The 16,642-nt window shown below is 41.7% G+C and overlaps 1 protein-coding gene across 2 annotated transcripts in view; it reads right to left on the bottom strand.

Annotated features, from left to right (window-relative positions):
- Positions 1-16,642, bottom strand: part of LOC311256522 (SPRY domain-containing SOCS box protein 4-like) — a 43,015-nt gene that overhangs the window by 17,611 nt on the left and 8,762 nt on the right. The window contains exon 2 of one of the 2 annotated variants that reach the window (XM_084351640.1): positions 10,634-10,726. The gene's annotated coding sequence lies outside the window, so the exon portion shown is untranslated. Of the gene's footprint in view, positions 1-4,400; positions 4,519-10,633; positions 10,727-16,642 lie in introns of those variants that run through there. The other variant, XM_084351641.1, reaches the window with a different exon arrangement.

The following is a 16,642-nucleotide window of genomic DNA, read 5'->3' on the forward strand; positions in this document are numbered from 1 at the left end:
TTTTCCTCCACTGTTGAGACAGGGAGCATTTCATCATGTTCAGTGCTTTTTTCTCTGACAGCATAAGTGCTTCAGCACAGCGTGCTGCCTGGTATTCCTGCCTGAAAAGAGTATGTAGAAGGACGCGAGATTCAAAATCAGCACACTCCAGCAACAGCCCTGCGTTTTGACGCGACAGAGGTGAACATGACGCTGAACGTTGCAAAAATAAGCATATTTGTCCACTCCCATGTTAAAAAGAGTATTAAAAACCTGAAAAGTATCCCTTTAAGGTACATTTAGAACAGATAAAAAAAAGTGTGATTAATTTGCGATTAATCACAAGCCTAATATGGACAATCATGCGATTAAATATTTTAATTGATTGACAGCCCTAATTATTACATATACACAAAGTATTATTGGTGATAGTGGTGGGTAGCACTAGTTGTATATAATCATTTCACTGAGAAAATCAAACCCTCCATACCTCCACTGCATGTCTAACAGGCAGGGCTAAAACTTCACATGATACTTTAATAGAAATAATTGGGCTTAACAAAAGGAAAACAAATGGACTAATGCCAGCTGGACTGCCTGCCCCCTCCTGTTCACAGAACCATTCCCCCTACACATGCACACACTAAAAAGTAAATAATTGAGCCCTTCATCTACAACACTAGCAGGCAGGAAAAAAACAAATAAAAAACATGGTAGTCTGAAATAGAAAGGCTTACTGCTGGCTGATAGCAGCAGGTGAAAATGCTGGAATGATCTTAGTTAATTTTGCTGAGTTTAGCAAGTACTCAAATTTAGTGGATCGATACAGTCGGTAGCATCTTCACATATTCAATGTATCAGCTGTATCACCAAGTATATTAAACCAATTTACTGTGTATTCCCTTTTCACTGAAGAAGTCGTTGGTTAAAGGGGAAGAAGCAATTTCCTGTAATAAACGGCAAAGGAAAACCTACAGTAATTTGATTAATTCCTGAAAAACTCAGCACATTTGGTAAGTCTTACTGCTGTCATGAAACACCAGTTATGATGGTCTCACTATCAAAACAAAAGATACCCACAAAACAAATAGCAGTTGCAAGTGGGAGAGTTCTAATTAAATATTAAGTGTGTGTGTGTGTGTGTGTGTGTGTGTGTGTGTGTGTGTGTGTGTGTGTGTGTGTGTGTGTGTGTGTGTGTGTGTGTGTGTGTGTGTGTGTGTTCACACAGCGATCACTAGTTTTTCATTTTAAATTGGAAATGAGAAGACTGCGAGGGACAGGGATCAGGAATCAAGGTCATGATGTGGTTAAAAAGACAGCATATTGCTGGCTTCGCAAACCAACAATGAGCAGGCCTGATAATGACAGTTCAAAGTCAAAGGGAGCACTGAAGGAGCAGGCTTTCAAAAACTTTGTACACATAGTAATCCATCCATATGAGCATCAAGAAATCATTTCTTATGGAGATGTGGATAAGGGTGCTTTAATGTTAAAAAGGTTAGTGAAGAACAGGATGAAAGCTGGCTGTGAAGAAGGTCAGTCTAAGCATCTAAGCGAAGGAGCCGACAGGCAAGGACAAGTACAGGAGGAACATGAACAAGGAGAGAGATGATGACAGAGAGAAACCCTGATAGGGTAGGTGAGTGACGTGTGATGGAGGGAACCCTGATGGGGGGAGAGAAGCGATGAGATGTGACGTCTAACCCGACCCCTCTTCAGATTAGGAAACTGAATTTAGTGCAAAGGATTATCCAGTACCAAATACAGTGGGTGCAAACCAAGAAGCTCTCTGCCTCATCTCCTTCACTTCTTTGAAAAGCAGATCTAAATATCAGCCCAGTGATGTGCTTCTGCTCTGAGCGTACGAGAGACGGGATGCAAGCAGGAGCTGGGACTGTTTAAGATGCAACTGGACCAGAATCCATGGCGCAAAACTTGTTATCTTGAGCAAAGGGAGGCAGTGACATGAAGAAGGCCGCTGGTAGCGTGACAAGCATTGTTAGCATATCAAACATGCACAGCCACTCTTAACACAAGCAACACACACGGCTTTAGGGCACACAAATGCAGACTGGTAATGCAGGGACTTTGAAGTATCAACCACTCAAATGCACGCATGCTCTTATCAGCTTTGGAAAACCAGCTGAGGGCAACAACGACCTGTGTATGAGCACGTATGTACAAAATAGAGGTGTCGGTAGGACCTTGTATAAAATAATGTTAATAGCTGAACTTGACCAGATTCCACTGACCACGTGGGGGAGTACATCACCATTTTACATGGATACAACTATCATTATTATATCTGCCTTTGAAAATCCACTTTCGGTTGACCTCTAGTACAAAACCACTCACGGGGTGAATGACAAACTAGATAGACTAGTTAAGTATCCATTACGGGGAGGAATAGATGGGAAGACAAACAGTTTGCAGATGGCAACTCATGTAGAAACTATACAATAATAGATATGATGATTTCCTTAGTCATTCATTGTCATAAAGGAAACAACCATAATTGGACAGAAAATGGGACAGAAAGGGAAAGGCTTACATTTTTGGGGATCAAAATAATAAATAAGGATTTAGGGGCTGGAGATAGGAAAGCAGAGTAGCCCAGAGCATAATTTAAAGCATGAAACAGTAGTGGTTCTGACATGAAGATGTGAGAAGTCATGTTAGTTACCTCTTTCTCTCAGGATTCTACATGTTCTTATACAACCCAAAAAAATACAAGCTGATGTTAGTGCAAAGCTAAACCACAACCAGTGTCAATTACAACCTTTTAACAAACATTTTGCTAAAATGTTTTTTCGTGTATATAGCAAGACTATCATCCACACTGTCAAGTTCAATGGTTATGTGAAACTGCCTGCATCAAAACTGACAATGTTCGAAGTTCAGGCAAAAGCATTACTTTATTGTTTGGCTGCATTTTCAAAACATGAGCAGTGCAGGTGAATGACGCAAGTTGACAACATGTCTCTGCTTGAATCATCACAACAGAATGAATCAACAGGCTTTCACTCAGATTTTGTTGGACTCCTCTTACCACTGGGGCAGCATTACCTGCTGAACCGTACTGGAGATTTTTTTGAGGTCCAAAGCAGAAAGAGATAAGCTACAGCTGGACATGCTATTTGTGTTTAGTTGAGAATGGGGAAACGGCATAAGATCCAGTTTCCTCCAAGTAAACTATTCTCAGTACTAGAAAGAAGATATTTTCATCATTGCCATTGACCAGAGCTCTGAGGTCAGTAGCCATCTTAACCTTTGGAGGAAAAATAAATAAACAAACACCAGCACTCAATGTCTCACAGACATCAGCAAGGTACAGGAAGAGTGTGCTCAGTAAAGTGGAGATCTCCACCAGGTGTGTCTGGGATCTTGTGGGTGGCGGACAAGGAGTGCAGGTCAGGCTGTGTGTCCAGACTCCTCCATGTGACTGTCACGTACAAGATTCCAAACTGAAGCAGTTGTTGATCATTTGCGACCCTTTTCATTTTTACTTCAAAGGTATATCGGTTCCAAATTCTGGTAATTGATCTCCTTGATAAAACAATGATCAGTATTGGCCCTGAAAAAAAAAAAAAAGTTGTGAAAATCTGCAACCACGAGGTCCTTGAGTGTACAGTCAGAAATGTTTGCTGATGGGATCAAAACTATGCAAGATTTTACACACACACACACACACACACACACACACACACACACACACACACACACACACACACACACACACACACACACACACACACACACACACACACACACACACACACACACACACACACACACACACACACACACACACACACACACTAATTATCCCTCCAGCCTTACGTCTGGCGGACATGATTATGAGTCAGGAGTGTAGCAACACTGACACACAGCTCAGAAAGTCTTCAATCATATGTCACTCTCCTCCCTTACAGTCACTCACGTGTGTGAAACGCTACACTTGGAGTCCCATGTTGGTGGCTACAGACATGCTGCGAAAGACAGGGAGGCCAGCTGGAACACAGTTCTTCATTTTTACACGCAGACCCAAACACAAGAAATGTAACTTCTTGAGACGGATAATGCAGGTATTATAGTGGCTAAGTAAAAAAGCCACTTTTATACTACTAGAAAGCACAACATTAGAGAAACATTCAAAATTGAAATAAATAGTACAGATTTGAGGTTTTACTTCATTCATTCCTAGACTTTTCTGGGACATGCAGATACCACGAGAATGTTGTACCACACAGTCAAAAAGAAAAACAAAAAAGACTTTTGGAGACCGTCAGCACAGGATGAGCTCAGCAAAAGTCTTGTCAATAGAGAGACGGGAAACCCGATAAAATGTCACGACTGAAAGAGGCACAAACAACAAGAGGTCAAGAGAGAGAAGTGGCCTGTGAGAGGGAAAGACATCTTACCATGAAAGCATTTCTCCGAGCAGTCAGACGGCTCTCACACAGCAATGTGAACACGCAATCACAGCAGCCAAGTAGAAGAGTGTGAATACTTGCTCTTCAGTCTGTAGTCCAAAATGAGGTCAGTACACAGTCAACAGCCAGATGAGTGTGGGACAGGGCAGAGGAAAACAAAACGAGTGTGTGTTTGTGTATGTCAGTAAGTCGGTAAGTTCCTGCTTGTGACGCGAGGATGGGGGGAAAAACAGCTTGGCTCCAGTTCCCAGCCAAGACAGGAAAACAGCTGCTGAGAGGGAGGAGGGACAAGAGGGAAATATAGAGAGGGAGGGAGAAGGGGAGGGCTGAGTGTGAGCACGCTCAAAGACTTTCCAAAGCAGTACAAAACCACACAGTCTCACAAATGCACTGACTGGGCACCTCCAGAAGACCGTGGAAAGAAATGTGGACAAACAACAACACCTATCCCATACTGAAGAAGCTTATTTGCTCCTTGCTCTCCTGAACTGAACAAAGGACTTTGGGCAAGTCAGGGAAAAGTGTTTAAGGAAGCAGAATCCACTTGAACGTCTGTCTTTTGTTGTATTAAAACATTTGTAAATTATTGGTAATGTTGGCCGGAGTTCCCTGAATTAATTATTTCTCATTTTGATCCCTGGAGTTGTTCCGCAGCCCTCGGATGTTTACTGTTACAACAAGCAGACTCTATATGACAGCTCAGACGGACTCATTTCTAAATTTACCAGGAGATCATGTTCCATCCTTTCTGCTTTTACTTTTGTCACATCTTTTTACTAATTTTTTGGATTAATATAACTTGTAACTGAAAATGTAGCTTATGTTAAAACATGACAGACTTCATGCTGTCTAGTATAGATCTACTTCTCTTCATCCCCATGTGTTTTACATAGTGAGTTTTACATGTGTGCTTCAAACCTATGATTTTTACATTATAGGATACAGAATGCAGTTAATGCAGTGGTTCAGACATTGTCTATTTATTTTTATCAGTTTTTGTCTTCAACTAAGTTTTAGGCAAATCAGGGTTTCCCGCAGCGCTTTCCTGTTAAGGCGGCCGCCTTAACAACAAAGGGCTGCCGCCTAAACTAACGTCTTCAAAAAAAAAAATCTATATACTAGCGATATTCGCCGTGTTACTCTGTCATGTTTTCTTCCTTTCATTCCAAACCGTGTCCAACACTAGTCTCCCTTCTCTGCAGAACGTATCAAAATAATAATAATAAAAATAAAATAAACTTTTTAAAATGGGCCTATGCATCCGAATGCCTCTGAATCGCGCGATGCGTCCGAACAGCGGCATTTGACGTTTCTTCTTCTTCTTCATGCGATGAAGCCGGCTTACTTCACCCTCTGCATCACTCCCCCGCAAAAAACAGACTTCATCATCATGACGTGTACCGTCACGCCTCTTTTGGATCGACAGCGCCGGCTTACTGTATGAACTGACACACTGATGTGGCTTTACACTGGAGCTGCTTGGTTCTGTGTGAACAAACAAAGGCGAAGAATTGGCGAACCTCCGCTGCAGAGATAATGCGGCGTCTATGTGAAAAGGGCTACTGACACAAATACTATTAAATACTCTTTTTTGGCATTTCTGCCAATGTAGTGGTGACACTGAAGTCAGGCTGGCCAGGTTTTTGTATACAGTGCCCATGTCCATCTAAACATGGCCTCATCTCTAGTAAAAGTGGCTTGAGGGGGAAACCAAAAGGACAAGCGGTGTCACCTAAAATTAAACAGACTTCTGTGGCTCTAGTTTTGATTTGTGTTTTGTGCTTTTAAAAATGGCTTTTGGTTAGATGTCACGCCAACTCATTAGACCCTGCAGAAGAATGCCATGTGGCTTTTTGATAAAGATGTGTGTGTACAATATGCTCCGGTATGACAGTATACCCGCCCAACTGTCTCCCTCTTCTCTCCTCGGCTCCAATGCCATCCCCCGCTCTCTACCTATGTATCCATGCTTCTCTCCCTCTCATCTTTCTCCCCTGGGAGACAAGAAAGCCCTCCTCCCACTTGTTACCCCCTCTCAGCAAATGCACAACAGCATTCATCTCTGCATGCCTGTACTCTTCAGTCAAAGAGTTTATTATGCTGAATTCCACATTAACGCAATATGACTTGGCTCAAATTAACTCAAGACGGAAAGCCACACTGGAGCTTTCACTGTACAAAAAAATACACACTCATCACATTCATACGAGACTCAACAACACCCACCCACAGTGAAGGCTGCTGCTTGCTGCAGGACTAACTTGTTTTGACGTGGTCTGGTGTATTGACAGGAGTGCAGAAGAAGCTGAATGACCTCAAGTAGGGATCACAAAAAGTGGGCCACAACTACAATCAATGTAGTGAAGAGTTTGTGCAGTCATTTATGAGCACAAATCATTATGAGAAAAGGGGAAAAAACGGTTAAATTGCCTCACTGACTGCAACACTGCAAACTTAGAGGGCAGTAAGTTGCAGGGAAAATTGGCAAGTTAACAATTATATGGTGACAGATATAGGTTAAGTCAAAGAATGAAGGAAAAGAAATTAAGACAAGATACATTTAAGAACATACTTAATTGAAGCAAAACAGTATAAACACACAAGCTGCATTATGATTAAAAACATTAAAACCATTCCCCTCTCATCCCTCATAAAGTAGAGCGATGACTTTACAATGTGCAGATCGAAGAGTCTAGTCCGCCATGGTAGTGGGGCTCGTCAATAATAGACCCATTTGTCCAAATGACTTCCTGCTCCTTAGAAAAAGACACACCCAACAGCCAAGGATGAGCAGCAGTTTGCCGTCTCCATGTCTCCGTTTACCCAGGAGACGAATCTGTTGGCAACCACATGTTGGAAGTAGAAGCCAAAGCTAACCCTCTCTGAGAACGCACTTCTTTCTTCTGTCCGCACACAGGACCGCAATCCAAACAAACATCAGAGACATAAGAGGTAAACCCGCCTATATGGTCATGTCTACCAACTGTTGGAGAAAAGACAGAAATCTTTTCATGGCAAAGTGTCATCTGTAAGTAAACAAAAGTAACTCTTTATACCTTGCAACCCCAAAATGGGTAATAAAGGAAAACAAAGAATGAATTGTTACTCAACATTACGCAAGTAAGAGCTTAGTGATATTCACATGTGGCTATATTTTTTATCTAAAACCGCAACACTGGGGTGGCTTTGTTGCTAACCACTTTCACCAGAGGGAAAGGCCTTTCCGTGTGGAGTCTGTGGGACAAATCCTGAGTAGTCTAAGAAAATCTACACAAACAAGGAGAATATGCAGTTAAATGGCTAATAGGTGAGCTGAATGTGAAACTCTATATTGCCAATAGGTGTTTGCTTGTCTCTGGGTTCTTTTAATGATGCGTTACCTTGTGTCTTAGCTCCTCAGTGAGGATGTGAGACACAATTCTAAGTTCTTGCAGGGAAATCTCGCCACTCAGCAGCTATCTTGGCAATGCTATCAGGCAGTTATTTTGGGCTAACTAACTAAGCCTGTATCTAAATGAATGGGGAGTGGGTCATAATTTCTCTTTCAATGGTCACTGGGACATAAAAACTGCATGTATATAATGAAAAACCACTTATAACATATCTTCCATTTCGTTTAAGACTCAATCCAGACTGATGAGACACCATCAGCCAATTGAACGAGCACTTGATCAAACAAGAGTTTAATGTCTTTTTAAAATATAATTTAATGTCCATCAGCGTAATATCCTCCTCTTTCATGTTTTTTCCAAGCCCATCTGCAGGTGTCCCTTACTGCCATCAAATCAGTTGAAACTGTTGTGAATCTCAACTGTGTGTCAGTGCAACAACACATTTGGCTAGACATGTTTCCTGGTTAAGCCATTTTAAAGTACATGATTGGCTTTTGGGGGAAAGGTGCAGTAAATGTGTCAAATATTTCTATTCAAAATGCTTGTGTGTCTGTCTCCTCTCTTTATAAGGTGTCTGACTATGTGTAGGCGATTAAGTGATTATTAATGAGATTATGATGGCCACGTAGGATGAGACTGATTGCTCATTTCACAGCTTCAACTGTGTACAACAGTTTCTACCAGTCACCTGCTGAACAGGCTTTGCTGACTGCAAGAAAGATTATCATATCGAGATTTTAACAAAATTGGAGCTCCAATAATTAGTTTACTAATCAATAAATTGATAGATAAAATATATCAGCAGTAAATCAACCATTTTGTTAATTAATTGTTATTGAAGCCAGAAAAGTCTATTGTCTGAAGATAACTGTAGGGACTGAAAAACTGACAGGAAGAGCTACTGGTAGCTTCAGCACTAACTCATCTGTCATGACATCATTAGCCTGCATTTAGACACATATACCCTGACCACACCAAAAGTTGCTTCATACACTGATATGATTAAAAAATAAATAGGCTGCTCACATATTACAAGCAGAGCTACACTAAGCCTGGAGAAGTTCCAGTTATTGTTTGACAGTGGAGGGCCAACTATACTGGTTATCATGATAGCTGAAGGAACCATTGTATGTACTCCAGCCTATAAGTGTGGATAATAAGCGCCTGACAGGGTAGCAGGGGTCACTAAGTTCACCTAAACTGACTGTATCCTGATAGGGAAATTCCAGTTGTATGGCTGCCATAGAGTAAGCACGTAGAGACAAGACTTGTTGTTGCTGCATGGTGATGTTGGCTGGAGCTCCTGAAACTAAAAGACTTCAGTAGTAGACAAATTAAATCACAAACAATAGACATGTATGGTGTATCACACTCAGCGAGTGACTCACTCTACTGAGTTCTACAAGAATATCTGATGATGTCAATAAGTAACTGACAACAGGGGTGTTTCATAAAGTAGGATTATCAGTTAAATTCCACTTAATTCTGTAATTAAGGTTCATTTTCTGGAAATTCTGTTTCATAAAGGAGGTTTAAATGAGTCTAATCCAAGTTATAATGGGAACAAATCCCTCCTGATTAACCTGGTCATGCTAGTTTTAAATATTAGCTTTACATCACGCTAAACTAATTTTCCAATCCATCTATCAGACTAAGACTGTGCAACAGTGTTTTCTTCAATGTTCCTCCTCGACAGTTCAACTGTAGTTCATCTTTGTGTCTGAGGTGAAGTCTGCTGGTACAACTTGCTGCCAAAGGTTCTCTTTTACATTCAAACATATTTCCATTGGGTCAGCATTCAGCACAAGCACACTTTCTATTTGGTTCCATATTAGGTTTAATGCTGTGAGGCTGCCCTTATGTATTTTCAGTTCAGGTTTGTGACAAGTTCATCTGGCTCCAGTGTACACTTTGTAGTTGTGGGATTCCTCTGTTACTTCTACTGTGGTACTGCATGGTTTACATATTGCCATAGAAGCCTTACACACAAGGATTTGTTGTTGTCATCTGGTGCTTTGGGGTTGTGTGCATTATTTATAGTGTGGTCTTAAACCATTTGCCTATGACATAGAGCACCTGTGCCATCCTGGTTTTATCTTTAAGTGAGAACAATTTGATGGAGATACAAATAAAAAATTTGGATCTAGCAATTTGAATAAGTTTTACTTTTTTATACTGGATTGCTCAGCTGTACTGAAGGGGACTGTTGGGCCTTGGCAGAGGCATGCACTATACTTAGTGCCATTCTGGCTAGTTTCAGTAAAGACTTGATTCAGCAGCTTTATTTCTCATGTAAACACAAAGACATGGGTCAGCTAATTTTTATGTTGTAGCGGTTAGGTTAGTGACGTAGGCCTCGGCGGGTAGAAACCTTAACCAAAACTCTCTAAGCCTGTAGTACATATTAACTGCTTTTGGGGTTTGGACCTCCTGAAATATTTAGCAGTTGCCTCGGATCAGTTTCCGTATGCCTACAGGTAAGCCCAAACCGGTCTGATCAGGTTTCCACAGCTGGGCTATAGAATGTGAGGGAGATCATTGAAATCAGCCAGTCTGTCTTCACATCTCTAACTATCAACCACTTCCCATCTCCAGTGTGATGGATACTATGTCATTTTCAAACAAAGGCATATCACACACTTGCTGGGGCAACTCCGTGAACAGAAAGTCATCCTTCCATCACCACCAATATCATCTAACACAATGCACGCCTTTAACCAGCTCTGGGGGTTTGAATATAGATGGCAAAGCAGTTCAAAGTACAATGAAGGCAGTGCTGCAGTATGTAATGAAGGTGGATGAACAGTGGTTTTGGGACTAGAAACCCACCTCCTAATCCATCCGAGTGTCGGCGTCTTGAGAAAAGTGCATCTCTGCCCAGTCAAAAGGAAACAGGTCGCACTATGGAGCTCTGGTTATAACCTGTGGAGAAAAGATGCAAAGGTTTGATTTGGCTGACACAGAGACACATGAGAACATGTTTGCCCGTTGATGGGAGGTTCTATTACATTTAAAGATTTTTTTTTTTTTTTTTAAACAAAATGACACATCTTCCCCTTGTGGGTAACTACATACTCGTCCCTTTAGAGCAGCAAAAAAAGAGGTGCTACTTATATTAAAAACAATAGTGGGCAGGGCATCTTAACAAGCTCAAACACTGAATACGCAACAGCACAATTAGAGGCAATGGTCTGACATAATGTTTGGCATTGTACATACCAGAGGTGGGAATTGTGGAGTTATCAAGTCATCTCCATGCCATGTATTTGTTCTGTTCTGTTCATGCACTAAACCAGCTCAGTCCAATTTAGCACAGCTCTTCGGCCAGGAAGGTGAGCTAATTAGTGAATGCACCTGGTTCAGTGACTGAGCAGAACAAATACATGGCATGGAGATGACTTGATGACTCCACAATTCCCACCTCTGGTACATACTAAGTGCTACTACAGTGCCGGGTATATCCACCTGGGAAACCTGTGTTGGCATGGGTCCAGTTCAAATACAGGCCAAATAAAGAAAATCTAAGTGAGATGACAGTGTCAAAGAGACAATAAAGGAAGGAATAAAAGACCAAGGAAAAATGAGAGGGAGATCTCTGCTCTTTTGAATATTTATGACCCTGTGCCATCTTAATATTCAACTTTGAGACCATTACTCTTCAAACATTAAAAAGACAAGGGGTAGTGTCCCCTGCCTGTCATTGGCAGTTTTAAGTTGATGATCACGCAGGGAAATATTCATGCAGCAATTCAATAGGGTGCCCACAGACACATATACACAAACACAAATCTAACAAGTGGGAAAGGTTTAAGTACTTCCTCCTGTTGTGAAAATAGGCTTCAGGTAAGGATGTTAATAGGCCTGGGCGATAAACCGAAAATTTACCGATACCGAAATTTACGACGATAACCGACGTCATTTTGCCCATGTCGGTATATTCGGTGTGTAAAAAAAAAAAAAAAAAGTCGTTTTTGTCTTGTTTGGCTGTGTGTGTAGGTAGGCTACCGGTATATTCATGTGTAACTGTTGCCAAAATTCAACCTCGGCATTTTGTGAATGAACACGAGTCAAACCTTTGTGTAAAAGCATAATTACGACGAAAAAGCCACTTTTAAGATTCACCGTAGTTTCGTTTCCAGGTCAAACTCATTTACAATGGAGGTGCACAGGTCAACTTTTCTGTAGCATCAAAATCGCTATTTTTAAAACACCAAGAAGACTCGACACAACATGAAACTCTGCTCGTAGCATCACCAGGGTCTCAACACATGAACACGAACATTGAGAACATCGTTTGTGTGCACAAAGTTTGCTTAAAAGAAGGTTTTTGAACAACTCACGTTAGCTTAGCCGTCCTGCCAGTCGAGATGCGTCGATCCCCGATCCCCGATGTAACATGGAGCTTTCTCCTTCATGTTACGCCGCACTCGGGGATCGGTGCATCGCAACTGGCAGGACTGCTACTGCTAATGCTAACGTGTGTTGTTCAAAAACCTTCTTTTTAGCAAACTTTGTGTCCACAAACGATGTTCTCAATGCTCGTGTTCAGGTGTAGGGACCCTGGTGATGCTACGAGCAAAGTTTCATGTTGTGTCGAGTCTTCTTAGTGTTTTAAAAATAGCGATTTTGATGCTACAGAAAAGTTGACCCGTGCACCTCCATTGTAAATGAGTTTGACCTGGAAACGAAACTACGGTGAATCTTAAAAGTGGCTTTTTCAGTTCTGGAGGAAACATTGTTACATGCCTCAGATCCTGCCTGAAACCTGAAATGGTAAACATGCTAGTGTTTCTTAGCAGAACCTGGAGTAAACACTAGTGTGTAGAGTAGAGTGATCACATGCAGCCACGAGTCAGATTCACATCTACAACACTAGTCTGAGTAAACAGGTCAGGATACCAAGTCTGCTGCTCCTTTTTGAAGTGCACTGTTCAATCCCCTCTTATTCTTAATCATCAGTGCTCTTATTTGTTTAAAAGAGTTTAAAGTTGTCACCTGTCACATGGCAGTGTTATTTGCAATAGTTTCAGTGTTTTATTGACATTTTTGTTCATTACATTATTTATTATTTGTTTACAAGTGACACTACCTTTTTTTTTTTAGGCGTGGGGGGGGGGGGGGGGGGGGATTTTGTACTTATCGTTCATTTATCGTTATCGAGGTGAGTTGCTCAATATATCGTGATATTGATTTGAGGCCATATCGCCCAGCCCTAGATGTTAATGTGGATTAATGCAGCCCACAGAGCTGTGTGACCAACAGAGGAGAGCAATGCTGTAGCTTCAGTGCCAACATTACTCCCTGTGGTCAAGCACTACTTAATGCCTCTAAAACTCCATCTGTTAGGTAAAACACTCAAAACGCTGGCTGGTTTTCCTTCAGTGTAGTAGTAATTCTGTCTGCTGAGTCTTCCAAGTGTTACCTAGCAAAACAGCAGCAACAGGTGAGTTTCTATGTACCATGTAGCGACCCAATTTCTAAAGCATGTAAATGAAAAGTAAGGCATCTTATCAAGTCTTGTGGTTAATAAAACCCCAGTTAACATAGACTTCTCCCAATAACCCGATTTCCTGTGTGCATGTAAAAGCGGTAAATGAGACATCATCACTAATTAATATGAACTGCCAGTCAATTCCCTCCCTTCACTCCTTCACACAATTCAGTAAGGGGGTGTTATCTTGATAATTCAGCATTCAAATGAGCAATAGAGGCAATGTTTGGCAACGAAAGGAGAGCTGGATTGGTGCAGGGTGAGTTTGGAGGGCACCAAAGTTGTGAAACTAGTCTGCTATCTTTAAGGCCATGTGGATTCTCACACTGATTAAATGAACCGCAGAACAATAAGCACCAGCAGCCCTTTGAAGACATCAAGGTCCCCTAAGGTATCAAGGTCATTACCTAATAAAAAAGACAATACAGTGTATCAATTAACCTACTAATGAAAACTTAACAGTAGACCAATGAATGAAAACAAAGGCACTCACTTCACCATCACTTGAAAGACATTGGACAATAATGCAGAGTTCACCCATGGCAACAACTATAGTTCAGACAAGGTCATTTTGAGCTAAGCTGAAGGAGTAACAGGTTCACAAATGATCCACAGATACTGTGCGGTGGCTGCAGGCTACATCTCTCCAAATGATCAGCACTAGAGAAAAACAAGCAAGCACATGCAGGCACGCATACACACATCTGACTAACTGATCCAGACCCCGATAGTGTGTGGACTGATGAGACAGCAGGATGGCTTACACAGTAGTCTTCTCTCCAATGCTTCTCACTCCTCACCACCTGTTTCCTCGCACTCACATACACATACAGCTCCGGTAACAGCCAGTGAGTAGTTGTAGTAATCTGGTGTGGAAACAAAAGTCAAGGTGATCTTAATGACGTAGCAACACTAATTAGCATAATAACCCTCAGGGAGCAGTCCTCACTATACAGGTCAACAAGGGTGCTCCAACTGATCGGCCAACATTCACCATTTCATCCAAATGTGTTCTAAATAGTTTGAGCGGTGGCCTCTATTAAGGCCGATTAGAAGAGCCAATCAGATCTGGCTAAAATGCCATAGCACACTGCAGGGTTCAAGACTAATGGCCCCCGTTGTCACCTTCTCCGGGATGACAGAAATTGTGTGTAGGACGAACAGACTATTGCTTGGCAAATGACAAAAATGAATCCAGCAGTGACTACAACAGAGTGCGTCCCACGCCGTTACCCTTGTTATCCGTTTCCACAGCAATGCGTCAGCATTGGATATAATCACTAGCTGGCTACTCAGTGTGAGACCTAAGAAGCTTGCAAATATGTTGCGCTTATTAAACCAAGAGGGCACCACAAATCAGTATCGAGACAGAAGGAAAGCTAGTAAGCTGTTAACCGCCGGTGAGCAAAAGAATCCTTTAATGTGTTTGGCTAAGGGAGCTAACAGCAATCAGACCAATAGCTTACAGCCAACAGAGCTAACAGCCTACAGCGGAGCTAAACACAGAGCAGGTAATCAGTATTGGCCAACACTGCTTCTAGCAATCGTGGCCAGCGTATAAAAAAAAAATCCTGTTCGGAGCACCTTCCGGCTTCTTCTCTGGTCAAACACCACTAATCAATTTTTCAGCCTTTACTGACCCAGGGTAGTTAAACTCATACCAATGCTATTTCTCCCCAGGAACACACTGCCTGTCTTTAATTCCCCAAACCCCCTTATGCTCCTGTGCATTGGTATTAACTATATTAGAACTGTTGAACTGAACATTAGGGCCCCGTCACTCTCGCTCTCTCTCTCCCTCTCTCTCTAGTCCCTCCCACCCCACTTGGTGAAAAGTTACAGTGAAACTCAGGCTTTGTAACGTTAGTAAAATTGAGCAACTTTAGAGATGTTTGAGTTGGAAAGCTAGCAGTACCTGTCTGATTGATATCAAGACACAAGATCTGGAAATGTGTGATTTAGCGGATTACATCGTTGGAATCTGTTCCATATAAATGGACGATGCACTGTTCGGTGGCTGAACTGGCCAGGATTCCTTCGGTTACACATGCCATTACGTTGTTAAATGCCACTTTTACAAACCATTAATGTTCGTGCATATTACCCTGGTAAGGAGAATCCTAAAGTGTGCAATTTCATTTCATGAATGGATGGATAGTTGACGTGGCTGGATTATTTGGAAGAGAGAACTCCATATTAGTAAATACAGTATAAAGTAATGTAACGTTAATAGAGTGTTTTTTTTCCTGCCTGCCTGGCTGCCTTCAGTACCCTGTCCCTATCATGGACAAGGTGATGGTGTTGCATTATATATTCAAGGCTAGATAAACTGAAAACAGGTCAGATGAGAGAATGTATGGTTGCTGCATATCTAACGTTAATATACAGCAGTTACCTGTCCGTCAGAATGTTTACTTAAGAGGATTTAGATATTTTCAGCAGGGGTGGCCCTTAAATGATGATGACTGACTCAGAGTAACCTCCATGCAAAATGGTGACGTACTCCCCCCTTGGGTCGGTGGAGGCTGCGCGGCCATCGGCAACTATTGGAGCCAAGTTCAGCAGATAACAACAGTTTGTAAAAGGTCCCATCGGCGCCAATTAAATCGGTCAACCTCCACCCAGAAGGGACAAACCAGACTTTCCCCAACCACATTTATCTGTTTATTTTTTATTCTTTTAGGTCATAGGCAGTATTGCAGGCATGTAAATACTGATAGTTTATTTTGTGCACAGGTATTTGTTAGCAGCTCTTCGACTGCCATTTTATAATCCACTGATAATTTTAAAAAAAGGACAATCAGCGAACAGTAACTGAGGTATAAATCCAATTTGGCTCACAAACACTTGGGAGTGCAATTTAACATGCTCTACAAGAGGAAAGAAGAGGCCAGCTGAGCTGGCAGAACGTGTCTCCCATCAGAGTTGGGAGGATTATAGAGAACCACAGCTTTTAATGATTTGACATTTTTAATGATGGTTAGAGGGAAGAGGGAGTGAACCATTTATCAGTACGAGGCCCCTGGGACACTACAGCCCTCAATCGTTTCTGCTTCATCTACCTTATTTCCTTCCAACCCTGTGTGTTTCAATCCAAATACATTCTCAGGCGACCAATCACTTCTATTGTCTGAGTCAGAGATGTAGATTGGCCCATGCTGAATAAACGGCCATTAGAGTGACAATTAATTGTACAATAAAGTTGCGTGCAATTTGCAAATGTGGTGTGAAGATGAATTACCTCCAGGCCATATACAATATTGGGTTCAAGAGAACAAGATGGGACGATATTTTAACACTAACTTTAAGAAACCGGGTACCGGGTACCCAAAATGCTGCCATACAAA

Source organism: Pagrus pagrus, assembly GCF_965226575.1.
Source record: "Pagrus pagrus genome assembly, chromosome: 4".
Classification (NCBI taxonomy): Eukaryota; Metazoa; Chordata; class Actinopteri; order Spariformes; family Sparidae; genus Pagrus; species Pagrus pagrus.